Source organism: Lynx rufus, unplaced genomic scaffold (assembly GCF_022079265.1).
Source record: "Lynx rufus isolate CCGP_SWC_20201006 ecotype Redwood Valley unplaced genomic scaffold, mLynRuf1.p SCAF_12, whole genome shotgun sequence".
Lineage (NCBI taxonomy): Eukaryota > Metazoa > Chordata > Mammalia > Carnivora > Felidae > Lynx > Lynx rufus.
Window position 1 is genome coordinate 11,857,624 of NW_025814826.1, and position 13,758 is coordinate 11,871,381.

Genomic DNA, 13,758 nt, shown 5'->3' on the forward strand with positions numbered 1-13,758 from the left:
AAGAAAAACTGTTGACACCCTCAACAACTGGGACGAACCCCTAGAGAATGGTGCTGACTATAAATTCCAGTTTCAAGGCTCCTGGGTGACTCGGTCAGTTAAGCGTCTGATTTCGACTCAGGTCGTGGCCTCACGGTCTGTGAGATATGGCCCCAAGTTGGGCTCTGCGCTGACAGTACAGAACCTGTTTGGGACTCTCTCTCTCTCTCTCTCTCTCTCTCTCTCTCCCTCTGCCCCTCCCCCACTCACATGCACGTGCATGTGCACAAGGTCTCTCTCTCTCTCTCCCAAATAAATTTAATAAATAAATAAAAATTCCAGTTTCAAAAGGTCACATATATGATTTCACATCTATAACAGTTTTGAAATGACAAAATTATAGAAACAGAGAATAGACTAGTCATTGCCAGAGGTCAAGAATGAGAGTAGGGAACAGAAGTGGGTGGGACTATAAAGGAAACAAGAGGAATCTTTGTGGTGATGGAAATGTTCTCTATCAATGACAGTATCCTGGCAATGATACTGCACTATAGTTTTGCAAGATGTTACCATTGGGGAAACTGAGTAAAGAATACGTGAGATCTCTTTGTATTCTATATCACAACTACATGTGGATCTACAACAATGATCTCAGAGGAAAAATGTTTAAGTATAAAATATTAATGACTACTAGTGTAACAATTTTTCCTAGGTTCTGAATTCTGCTTTGTTGAATTGCATATTTATCTTCAGGCAAATTCCACACACTCTTGATTCTGTGACTTTATAGCAAATTTTTGAATTTGGCACTATCAATGCTCTGGCTTTGTTCTTATTTTTCAAAAATGTCTTGGCAATTCTATTTCCTTTGCATTTCCACATAAATTTTGGGATCATATTATCAATTTCTCCAAAACGCTGCTGGAATTCTGATAAGGATTCTGTTGAATGGAGCGTCTGGGTGGCTCAGTCTGTTAAGTGTCCAACTCTTGATTTCAGCTCAGATCTTAATCTCAGGGTCACGAGCCCAGGCTCTGTGTTGGGTATGAAGCCTATTTTAAATTTTTTTTTTCAACATTTATTTATTTTTTGGGACAGAGAGAGACAGAGCATGAACGGGGGAGGGGCAGAGAGAGAGGGAGACACAGAATCGGAAACAGGCTCCAGGCTCTGAGCCATCAGCCCAGAGCCCGACGCGGGGCTCGAACTCACGGACCGCGAGATCGTGACCTGGCTGAAGTCGGACGCTTAACCGACTCCGCCACCCAGGCGCCCCTGAAGCCTATTTTAAAAAAAGATTCTGTTGATTCTATAGATCAACTTGGGGAGAACTGACATCTTAATTATTATTTCCCATCAATAAACATGGGATATTTCTCTACTTATTTATATCTTTTTAAATTTCTCTCAGTAATATTTTATGGTTTTCAGTATATAGGTCTTTCTCTTTTTGTTCAATTTATCCCTTAATATTTATTCTTTTTGATACTACTGTGAAGGAAATTATCTTAATTTCATTTTTGTATTGTTTGCTGCTGGTATTTTAAAATTGATTTTGGTATATTGATTTTGTATTCTGTAACCTTGCTAAACTCATTTATTAGTTTTAGTAATTTTTGCTGATTCCTTAAGATTGTCCTTCTACAAGATAATGCCATCTGACAATAAAAAAAAAAAACTGTTTTACTTCTTCCTTTCAAACCTGATGACCTTCCTTCTCTTCCCCTCTTCTCTCTTCCCCTTCCCTTCTCTCTTTTTTTCTGTCTTTCCTTTTTTCTTTCTGCCTCTTTATTATTATACATCCAATACAATATTGAGTACAATGGTGATAGTTACCATCCTGTTTTCTGGTTCTTAAGACAAAAAACATTCAGTCTTTCATGATAAAATATAATGTTAGCTATATGTTTTTCATAGATACCATCTATCAGGTTAAGGAAGTTCACTTCTGTCTTTATTATCTGTTGAACTCTTGGATATTTGTCATCAAATTTGGGATGTTTTGGCCATATTTCTCCAAGTATTCTCTCTGCTTCTTTCTTTTCTCCCTCTGAGACTCCCACTATACATATGTTGGTAAACTTAATATTGCCCTACTTATCTCTGAGAGTCTATTAATTTTTCCTCTATATTCTCTTTCTCCATTCTTTAAATTGGATAAATTTGATTGGTGTATCTGCAAGAGCAGTGGTCCTTTCTTCTGCCATACTAAGTTTGCTGTTGAATCTATTTAGTGCATTTTTCATTTCAATTAATATCTTTTAACATTAGTATTTCCATTTGTTTCTTTTAAAAGTTTCTATTTTTATTGATGTTTTCTATTTGTTGAGTCATTGTCATATTTTCCTTTAATTTTTTAAGCATGGTTCCCTTTAGTTCTTGGAGCATATTTATAATACCACCTTTGACACCTTGGTTCGATAAATACAACATCTAGACTTACTAGAAACATTATAATTTATAATGTTGACTTTCTTCTCTCGGTGTGGGTCACACTTTCCTGCTTCTCTGCATGACTCTGCATAATATTGTGTTGAAAATTGAGCATTTCAGGTAATATATTGCAGATTCGGATTTTTGTGTGTTGTGTAAGAGAGTTGTGTTGCTGGAATTTTTGGTCTGGTTTTGTTTTGTTTGCTGTTAGTAATTTTCTCTGGACTAAATCTGCCATATCTGTATTCCCCATGATGTGCAGCTGCTGATGTCTCTTATTTTCACTTTCTAGCCTGACTTTCTAGAGTTTGCCTATGTGCCTGCAGGCTTAATAGTCAGCTAATGATTGGTTCAAAGCTGCGCTCAAATATCTCATGCCTATCAGGTTCAACCCTATGCAGATGGATTCATGCATGGTTTGGAAACACATTTGAAGTTCAGGGGTTTTCTTTCTTTTTTTTTTTTAAAGTTTATTTATTTATTTTGGGAGAGAGAGAGCACATGCGTGCACACACATGAGCGGGGGTGGTGGGGAGGCGGGTGGGGAGGTGCAGAGAGTGAGGGAGAGAGAGAGAGAATCCCAAGCAGGCTCTGCATGGTCAGCACAGAGCCTGATGCGGGGCTCAAACTCATGAGATCATGAGATCATGAGATCATGACCTGAGCTGAGATCAAACTCATGAACCGTGAGATCCTGACCTGAGCTGAGATCAAGAGTTGGGCACTTAACCAACGGAGCCACCCAGGCACCCCTGAAGTTCAGGCATTTTCAAGCCTGATGGCTTTTACTTTCCCCAGGCCCCCCTCACATCTTCCCAAAGCCTACATGCAGTTTGTACTCTCTCTGGTAACTCCTGCACATGAATGCAGCCTCCTGGTCAGCCAGGGGGTAAGAAGAGTTTATCTACTATGTCTATGGCTCTTTGAGTTTTAAGATCTCCCTGTTAAATTTCTGGAGAATCCATCAGTCTGCCGCTTCCCCCAACCAGGATTGTAACCTTAGTCCTGCCCTGTGCATCTCCTTCCAAGATGGCTACTTTCACTGGCAATGCCCCTGAGTGTGGATTTCTTTCCTTCCACTCTAAATCAAATCAGCCCCCATAGTGGAGCTGCTGGTTTTTGCAGTCAACCCCATCCTTCTAGAATAGACACACCTACCGGGCTGCAGTTGTCATTAACAAGAACACCATCGACTTTTACTGTTCATACCTGAAGTTCAGAAGGAGTTTTTCTATCAATAAATGTGTCTCAATTTATTATTTGCTTTTGGCCAATTTTTAGAGCCAGAAATGTGTTTGACAGTTTTGTTCAGTTTCATCATTAGTTTTGTAGAAAGGATTTTGCCAACCTCTTCAGTCGTATCTCTTACACCCAATTTATTCTTAATTCTCTAATTTATTATCTCCTTGCACCTGCCCTTATCAACCCTCCTATGTCTCAGCTTTTGTTTTCTTAGTCTTTTCTAGCCTCTCAGTTTTGATTTTCAGCTGTCTTCCACTGGAAAAGCTGGAATGAAGAGAACAGCATCATCTATGGATATCATACTATAATTATAAGGATATAAAATGCCTAATAAAATAGAAAGAGAACGTACAAACAATGTTAGTAATAATCTTTAAAGGGTGTGAGGTTGTGGGTGATTTCTTCCTAATTCATTAGTGTCATTATATTACCACTCTTGATAAACGGTGACTACTGGGATGTTATTTTTCCTCCAAGAACTTGGAAATAAAGAGCATCAGGCCACCATTCAGGAATTAGATGTACAACCAATGTGTAGTGGGTCAGGGCAAAGATGTATGAAAGTAGCATAAATGAGAGGAGGGCTCCCAGGTCACTTAGTTTGATGGTAACTGAATGGATATGTTAATGTCTCCAATGGCCATTCATATGGGATCAGCCATGGAGACACAGAAAGGTGACAATCACAGAGTTAGCGTTAGCAACATGAGTCCAAACACAATCAAGCAAGAGGGTGCTCTGGTGCAAGGACATGACATATCTAGTCTGAGTGATACATTTATCTTCCTTGTGGAGGCCAATGTAGCCAGCTACCTTCTCTTCATATCATTAGACAGCTCAATTCTGTAATTAACTCCCCTACTCTGATGCCATATACACCAATCATCCTTCTGATTACAATTTGGCTTTCCATATAGCTCGCCTTCAAGAACCAAATTAGCTGGCCCCGGTATGCGTATCCCCTTGACAGATAGCTTTCTCCTTTTAAATTAGAATGTTGGCATCCTGGTGAAATGGAGCATTAGGACAGAGTAGGATAAATTTGAATCCCTGGATAAGATCTGAAATCAGGGAGGTGAGGCAGACAGCTATGGCAACAATTGTAATATGAAGTATAAAGGACCTTAACAGAAACAACTGACACTGTGCAGAAAGAATTGACAGGAGAGTGTCTGGTTGGACGTGGGATGGAAGAGGTAGGAATCAGGAGGAACTCTGGGATTTGACACCCAGGTGAGTGAGTAAATGATAGGCATGAATAGAAACCAGAAAGCCTAGAGGAGAAGCCAGTCTGAGATGAAGTAATTGATGAATTCATTTGGACATGCTGAATTTGAGCAATGGTGAAGCATATGGAGAAATATCCACTAGGCTGATGAAAAGGCAGGAGTAAAGTCTGGAAATACAATGATTACCAAGATTCAGGTTCTGGATATGGACCAGAGATTGGATTATGAAGCAGGGGCTTTAATATCTGCATGTTTTTCAGGTGGTCTCTCTGGAAGACAGCAGGAAAGAAGAGGAGAGCAAGACCAGGAGAGTAGAATACAGGGAGTATCCACATTAGGTAGAGGAGAAAGATTGGGTAAATATCAGAATTGCAAGTTGTGTAGTCTGGTGTGACCTAAATTGCCTAGTATTCAGAGTCGTGTATGTGGTTTATTAAAATTATAGACTCCCTGGCCCCAGCCTAGACATGTTGTCCCAGAAACCTCCAAAGATGGGCTCATAAATCGACAATGCAACAGGTTCCTTTTTTGATTTTTTTGAGCAGGCAAGTTTCATCAAGAAATATGTTACACTGGATCAGGCAAGTTTCTGAAAACCACTGAAGGAGAATGGAGTGAGCAGATAGGAAGGGAAGGAAGAAGAACTAGGGCATCAGAAATAAGTCAAAAAAAATCTCTTAATTTAAATGGGAAAACATTTAAAGCAAAAGAGAAGGACCTAAAAAGAAAGTAGAAATGAAAATGCTGGGGTAAGGGTGGGTGAGTAATGTACCGAGCAAAACTAGGAGCTCCATGAGAGTAGGACCAAGCTGGCTTTGTCACATGGGTCCCCAGCTCTCTAGCAAATGCGTAGCATACTTGTAGGATCTTTATATGTAACTGAGGCATAAATGAGTCAGGCATGGGAGCCAGTTAACAGTTGGAAGGGTTGAACATATACAGGAAGATGAGTTTGTTACTCTCATGCTATAGGAAAGGATGAAAAAATGTATACACATAGTTTGAGGGACAGGAACAGAACAAAGCTGATCTTTAATGGACAAGATTTTTCGGGTTAACTAAAAAGAAGGTCATGCATAGAGAAAGCCACGGGGGAAACACAACAATACTACTGTTAGAGAAATTTATACACTTGTATTCCTTTGAAATGCTACTCTCTCTTCTGCACTGCTTTTATATATTTTTTGATGGTCTAAGTGGGGACTATTTTACAAACAAAAACATTGTCTAATCAGAAAAGGATTTCAAAATCACAAAGATGAAGAGATTCTGAACTATGGTTTCTCTCAAAAGAGACAAGAAGTAACAGTAACTCGGCTCAAAGCAATAGCATAGCTGAGCGCCATGGAAACCGAAGCAAATTTCTGGCAGGGATTCGGAGAAAGATATTATAGAGTTAGATCAGATCCTCCACATTTCCTTTTCTGGCTAAAAAGAAAACCTAAGGGAAGTTGTCCTGGGTCTTTGCCAGTTGTGGCATGAACAGAAGGCAGGACCGATAAGACTGCTACCTAATGGGGGGTTTGAGCTGGCACTTAATTCTAGATGCGATGCCCACAGGGAGCAGGAGCAGTGTGGTGTTTCGTGAAAGATGGAGTCGAGTGCGTTGGCCAGTGGTGCTGAGCAGCTCAGGCTTCCGGGACGCTGACTGACAACAGCCGGATGACACCTGCTGACAAAGCTGCAGATGTGACTGTGGCAGATGTGATACCTCGGTGCGCCCGGGAGGGCAGCCATCAGCTCCGAAGCTAGGGTACGACCCCAGCCTGACTACATCACAAAAGCGTTTTGACCTGGGAGAAGACAGACGCAAAAAACTCTAACATGTAGGGGATGGAGGTACATCAGAAACTTGGCCTCAAGGGGAGATGGGCTGCAACTTGAGACAGGTGCTTTCTGCACTTGGATTTTGTTACTTGTTACCAGTGCAGATAGGTGGCCGATCGGCATTGCATTTTATGTTAGCGTATTTGACTATATTTTACCATCAAGTCATTTTATTTGCTTATGACTTCAGAGTACCATCCATGAAAAGAAAAGCAAGTCAGTGTGGACTCATCTCCTGAGGAAAAGAGAACACCCAGGATTCCTGAAAACTCAAACAGCCCAAAAGAAAAACAATTAGGTATATTCTAAATATGCCACTCATAATCACTTTCAGATAATACTACATTTAGGTACACAGCGATCAAGGATATTGTGGGCGAGTGGACACCCATAGTAACACCAAACAATAATCAACCATCTTGCAAGAGTGTAATAAAAGAAGCATGTCGGATAAAAAAAAAAAAAAATTAGATAGATCCGTGCACACTTCCCCACCCCTGCTCTTTGAAACTCACAGAATATGCCATTTTGATTGGGGATCATCTTTTTATCCTAAAAGTCAGTTCATTCTAATTAATTATCCCCACACTCTCCAAACTACTGGATATACTCTCCCACTTCGTCCCAGAATTTTCCACTTTCAATGAGAGTACAGAAAATTCTTTTATTCTACAATTAACATAGCCAAACATTGTATTTAGTGTAATCCAGATTTAACCAAATGTCATAGCAGCCATCATTCACTACTCAACCTAAATGATGATGATGATGATGATGATGATGATGTTGATGATGATGGTGGTGGTGATGATTTTTGAAGGATGTAATAATAAAGTGTACGACTCCACACAGTGTATTGCTGAAAAGTTTCATAGAAGTTAAATTCTTGTTAATCAAATTATGTTTAAATTGCACGAGAATTCTATGATAAACTCTTTTGTAAGAGAAAAATGCCTTTGAAGAAGAATAACTATTCCCTCATCTGTCTTTTATAAATTTGGAAGTTGCATGGATATTGTCTTTAAATCAGGGAAATACACGCTTATGTTTATATTACCAAATTTGTGTTTATATTACCAAATTCCTGAAGCCTTATCCAGCACTAGTCCCCCCGCCCCCCAGTCTCGGCCAGAGGAGGGTAGTTTTCCTTGGCAACCAAGAGGTGCTGATAGGAGGGCAAGTGTGAGATACAGTTACATGGGAGGGAGGGACTTCAAGCATCAGGAACAAGAATAAGTCTAAGTACAATGAGGAAAAAGGCAAAGGGTTGGGATGGAAGGAGCTCTGAGATGTTTGGGAACAAAAGCATAGACAAGTGAAGCAAACAGCTTCACATATGGACTATGACCTACACGAGGGTGTGTGTGTGTGTGTGTGTGTGTGTGTGTGTGTGTGTGTGAGAGAGAGAGAGAGAGAGAGAGAGAGAGAGAGAATGCGTATACAGTGGCCATTGTGAAGAAGATAGCGCATATTTAAGTCATGTGCCAACTCTAGGCCATAGGAGCTGGGTGTTTTGTGATACACAGGGCTGAAACAGAGGCTGAGCATTTTGACATACTTCTGGCAGTTGAAAATGATCACAGTAGACACATTAGACAGGTGTCTCCTATCAAACACCATGCCGATGCCACGCATTGGAACCTGGTATGGCTAGAGCATGAAAGCCAGGAAGTCTAGCACAACCCTAACATGTTTGACAGAAACACTACGACTGTTTCCAGCCTACAGTTAGGATGGCTTTGCCACTAATAAAAATTATGCCCGTATAAAAATCTTGAAACACGGGGGAAATAAAAGCAACTTCCTAGAGCATGTTCAAAATAAAAACGAGGGCTGGAAAATCTTGAAGTATCTCTGAACAACCGTGGGAAAAGGGTCTCGGTGAGAAACATGCTGTAGGATACAGACACAGGAGCCCGAAATGTGGAGGAATGGTGTGGGAGCAAGATCCAGGCTCCTGTAGGCTTCTTCCCAAGGCAATGAAACAATCTTGGAAGAGCCTCATCATCTCCCAGGAAGGCTGGGGCTGGGCAATGGTATGATTCTAGACTACCCAGGACCAACTCACCCACCAGAAAGGAACCGATATTTTGGTTATTCCCACCTCATATAGGAATAACCTCTGCATATTTGGGGAAAATCCACGACAAACATGTTTGGATTTGGAAGTCTGTGTGGACCAACGCAGCTCAAGTTGCCCCCACTCCATTCCCTAGCATATTTCCCTTTTTCATTATCTTTAGTGCCTATAATGCTAACTGAAAATATGGCTTTGTTTTGTAGGTTGCTTACTTATGTCCCCATAGATGATATTTGTTTTGAAATGTCTTCACTGTCTACACGTTCAGCATTTTCTCATAGTCCTTACTTCAGACGCTGTTTCTGGGGTGCCTCACCCCATTTAAAGCAAAGACCTGTGAGGGCAGAGATTTAGGAATTGTTCACCACTCTAATGTTCAGCCTGGTATTTACTTGGTGTTCAACAACTATCTGACAAATGAATGAATTCTATCAAAGTTTGGGTGGGTTTCTCATAGTAGGATTCTATTTTTTTCTATGCCTTCTTTCAAAAGTTCAAAAGGCCTTTTGTTTGTTGTGTTATTTTTTCAAATAAAAGAAAAAGATCAAACAGAATAAGAATAAAAGCACTCTATTCAAGCAGAGTTAGAGGATGACATAATAGGAAATGATCAATAGTCATTTATTTTAGTAGGACCTATTACACTGTTGACTTCACGTTTGAACAAAACACTCAACAGCGGACAGACAAGTTCAGGGTCGGAAGGGATGTTTGAAGTACTATGATACAGCAAACGGTTTGAAGTGTTCTTGTATCTTGATAGAAAATGGGCTGAATTTTGAAACTTTATCCCACAAGTAAAATATCCAAACTTCTTAAGCCATTCCATGCTTTCTAAGGCAGAAAAGGGAGTTCTGGACAAAGCAAGTGGAGGAAACACAATTCAGCCACTGTGCAGAGCTCACTGGCCAGTGAGGTTCAACTTTCGGCGCTCTTTCCCACAAAGTATTGCACATCCATCGACATCTGTCCATCTCCCAAACCCGCACACGAGTATGAGAAGCTATTAAATGTGTACTATATATAAGATAGCATGATCTATTTCATACAAAAGACTTCTCCATTTGATTATTTTATTATGGCCACATGATTGCTAAAATTTAAAAAGTGAAACTTATGGGGGGGAGCCAAGATGGCGGAACAGCATGGAAGTTTTTTGTGTGTCTCGTGTCCGTGAAATACAGCCAGACCAACACTAAACCATCCTGCACACCTAGAAAACTGATCTGAGGATTAACACAACACAACCTGCACAACCTGAACCACAGAATTCAGCAGGTACGTGGCGAGGAGAGGTGAACTTGGGGAGTGAGAAGCCGCAGGAAGGGAGTTGCTTTTGCGGGCGAAGAGAGGACGTAAATGGGAGGGAGACTATAGGAAAAGTACCCCTCCCCAAAAGCAGGTGGAGAAAAAGTGGAAAATTGGAAACAGCCTCAGGGACTGAAATAGAAAGGGAGAAAGGAGAAAGGAGAGGGTTTAAGTGCCATCAAGACTGTAAACAAGGGGGGCACAGAGACCGCAACTCCACAGCTCCCTACCTGGCGGTGCTCCGGTGGGAAGGGCGAATCCCCAGGAGCAGAGTGGGGTCCGGGAGGTGCTCGGGCCACACGGGGACAAGCGGCTCCACTGCTGGAAGGACATTTGGTGGAGATGGTTGAAGCCACCTGGTCCCGGCAGACCCCGGAAGGCAGCCACAGTCACTGGTGCAGGAACAAGGTCGTCGAGGGGGAAGCCCGCTGCCAGGCGTGTGTTGTGATTTTCCATAATCCCTGAGACGCTGCTGCTACACCATCGCGCGACCTTTTTCTGGGGTGGGCTGGCACCTGGCCGCAGTCTCAGGGCTCCGGCAGCAGCAGGGTCCCACAAGCGGTCCTGGGTTCAGCCGACTTTCGGCTGTTGCTCATTCGGCCAGTGCTTGGCGAGACCCTCCCGCAGAGGGGTGGAACGGGCCAAAGCCGCAGTCCTTCGGAAGTAAGGGGCGGGGAAAACAGCCGCAACTGAAACAAAACTTGGGAGAGAGGTACTGCCTGGGGCTTGGTCACGGACAGTGAAAGAGCAGGGAGTGGACAGAAGCTGAAGACAGAGGACAGGTGCGCGATTGCTGATGAGGGAGAACAGACAGGGTAGCTGGAGGACGCCATTTTCACGCGCCCACGCACGCGCATACTTACGAGCGCCACCACCATCCACCCCAGGAGGCTAGCAGCGCCATCTAGTGGAGAACGGAGCCGTCACACTGAGCCCCGCCCGACTGGGCCCACCTCGCTCTTCAAGAACACAAGTCTCACCGAGGGCTTAGTTTATGGACTATAAGGCTCTACATAGACTGACTTCTAGGGGAAAACGAAGTAATTTCAGTCTGATTTCAATCTGCTAGCAGGCCCAACTATTCAATTTTCTTTCTTTTTTTTTTCTCTTTTACACTTCTTTTTCGTGAATATAGAAAGAGAAAAAATTCCTTTTTATTTTCAATTTTTATTAAAAATATTTTCATTTAATTTTTTACTGTATTTTTTACTTTGATGTAAATTTTTTCAAATTCTATTTTATTTCCATCATTTTACCACTACAGTGTATTCACCTTTTCAAATTTTCAAACGATTTCCTTTTTTTTTCTCTTTTTCATTTCTTTTCTTTTTCTTGAGTACAGAAACAGAAAAAATTCATTTTTATTTTTAATTTTCATTAAAAATATTTTTCTTTAATTTTTTTCTACTATATTCCTTATTTTGTGTGAACTTTTTCAAATTCTATCGTACTTCCATCATTTCACTTTAGTCTACTTCAGTGTATTCATTTTTTTCAAATTCTCAAATAATTTCCTTATCCCCCACTTTTATCTCTAGTCTATCAAACCACTCTCAACACCCAGACCAAAACACACCTAGGATCTAGCATCATTTATTCGATTGTGTGTGTGTGTGTTTAATTTTTTAATTTTAATATTTTTTTAATTTTAATTTTTTTTTAATTTTCTACCTCATTAATTCCTTTTCTCCCCTCAAAATGATGAAACAAAGGAATTCACCCCAAAAGAAAGAGCACGAAGAAAAGACAGCCAGGGATTTAACCAACACAGATACAAGCAAGATGTCTGAACCGGAATTTAGAATCACAATAATAAGGATACTACCTGAGTTGAAAATAGACTAGAATCCGTTTCTGCGGAGATACAAGAAATAAAAACTAGTCAGGATGAAATAAAAAAATGTTATACCTGAGCTGCAATCATGGATGGATGCAGTGGTGGCAAGGATGGATGAGGCAGAACAGAGAATCAGCGATATAGAGGACAAACTTATGGAGAATAATGAAGCAGGGGAAAAAAAGGGAGATTAAGGCAAAAGAGCACGATTTAAGAATTAGAGAAATCAGTGACTCATTAAAAAGGAACAACATCAGAATCATAGGGGTCCCAGAAAAGGAAGAGAGAGACATAGGGGTAGAAGGGTTAAGCACGCAAATCATAGCAGAAACCTTTCCTAACCTGGGGAAACACACAAAAATCAAAATCCAGGAAGCACAGAGGACCCTCATTAGATTCAACAAAAACCAGCCATCAACAAGGCATATCATAGTCAAATTCACAAAATACTCAGGCAAGGAGAGAATCATGAAAGCAGAAAGGGAAAAAAAAAAAGTCCCTAAACTACAAGGGAAGACAGATCAGGTTTGCAACAGACCTATCCACAGAAACTTGGCAGGCCAGAAAGGAGTGGCAGGATATATTCAATATGCTGAATCAGAAAAGTATGCGGCCAAGAATTCTTTATCCAGCAAGGCTGTCATTCAAAATAGGAGACATAAAAAGTTTCCCAGACAAAAAAAGTTGCAGGAGTTTGTGACCACTAAACCAGCCCTGCAAGAAATTTTAAGGGGGAGTCTCTGAAGGGAAAAAAAGATGAAAATATAAATAAATAAATAAATAAATAAATACCAAAAGCAACAAAGATTAGAAAGGACCAGAGAACACAAAAAGAAACTCCAACTCTACAAGCATCATAATGGCAATAAATTCCTCTTTCAGTACTTACTCGAAACGTAAATGGACTCAATGCTCCAATCAAAAGACATAAGGTAACAGAATGGATAAGCAAACAAGATCCATCTATATGCTATTTATAAGAGACCCACTTTAGACCTAAAGACACCTTCAGATTGAAAATAAGGGGATGGAGAACCATATATTATGCTAATAGTCAACAAAATAAAGCAGGAGTAGCCACACTTATATCAGACAATCTAGACTTTAAAGACTGTATCAAGAGAGGCAGAAGGGCATTATATCATAATCAGGGGGTCTATCCACCAAAAAGACCTAACAATTGTAAACATTTATGTGCCAAATATGGGAAAACCCAAATATATAAATCAATTAATCACAAACATAAAGAAACTCATCGATAGTAATACCATAATAGTAGGAGACTTCAACACCCCACTCACAGCAATGGACAGATCATCTGATCAAAAAATCAACAAGGCAACAATGGCTTTGAATGACACACTGGACCAGATGGACTTAACAGATATATTCAGAACATTTCATCCTAAAGCAGCAGAATATACATTCTGCTCCAGTGCACATGGAACATTCTCCAGAATAGACCATATACTGGGACACAAATAAGCGCTCAACAAGTACAAAAAGATCGAGACCATACTGTGCATATTTTCATACCACAACACTATGAAACTCGAAATCAACCACAAGAAAAAATTTGGAAAGGTAACAAATACTTGGAGAGTGAAGAACATCCTACTAAAGAATGAATGGGCTAACCAAGCAGTTAAAGAGGAAATTAAAAAGTATATGGAAGCCAATAAAAATGATAACACCACAACCCAAAACCTCTAGGACACAGCAAAGGTGGTCATAAGAAGAAAGTATATAGCAATCCAGGCCTTCCTAAAGAAGGAAGAAAGATCTCAGATATACAACCTAACCTTATGCCTTAAAGAGCTGGG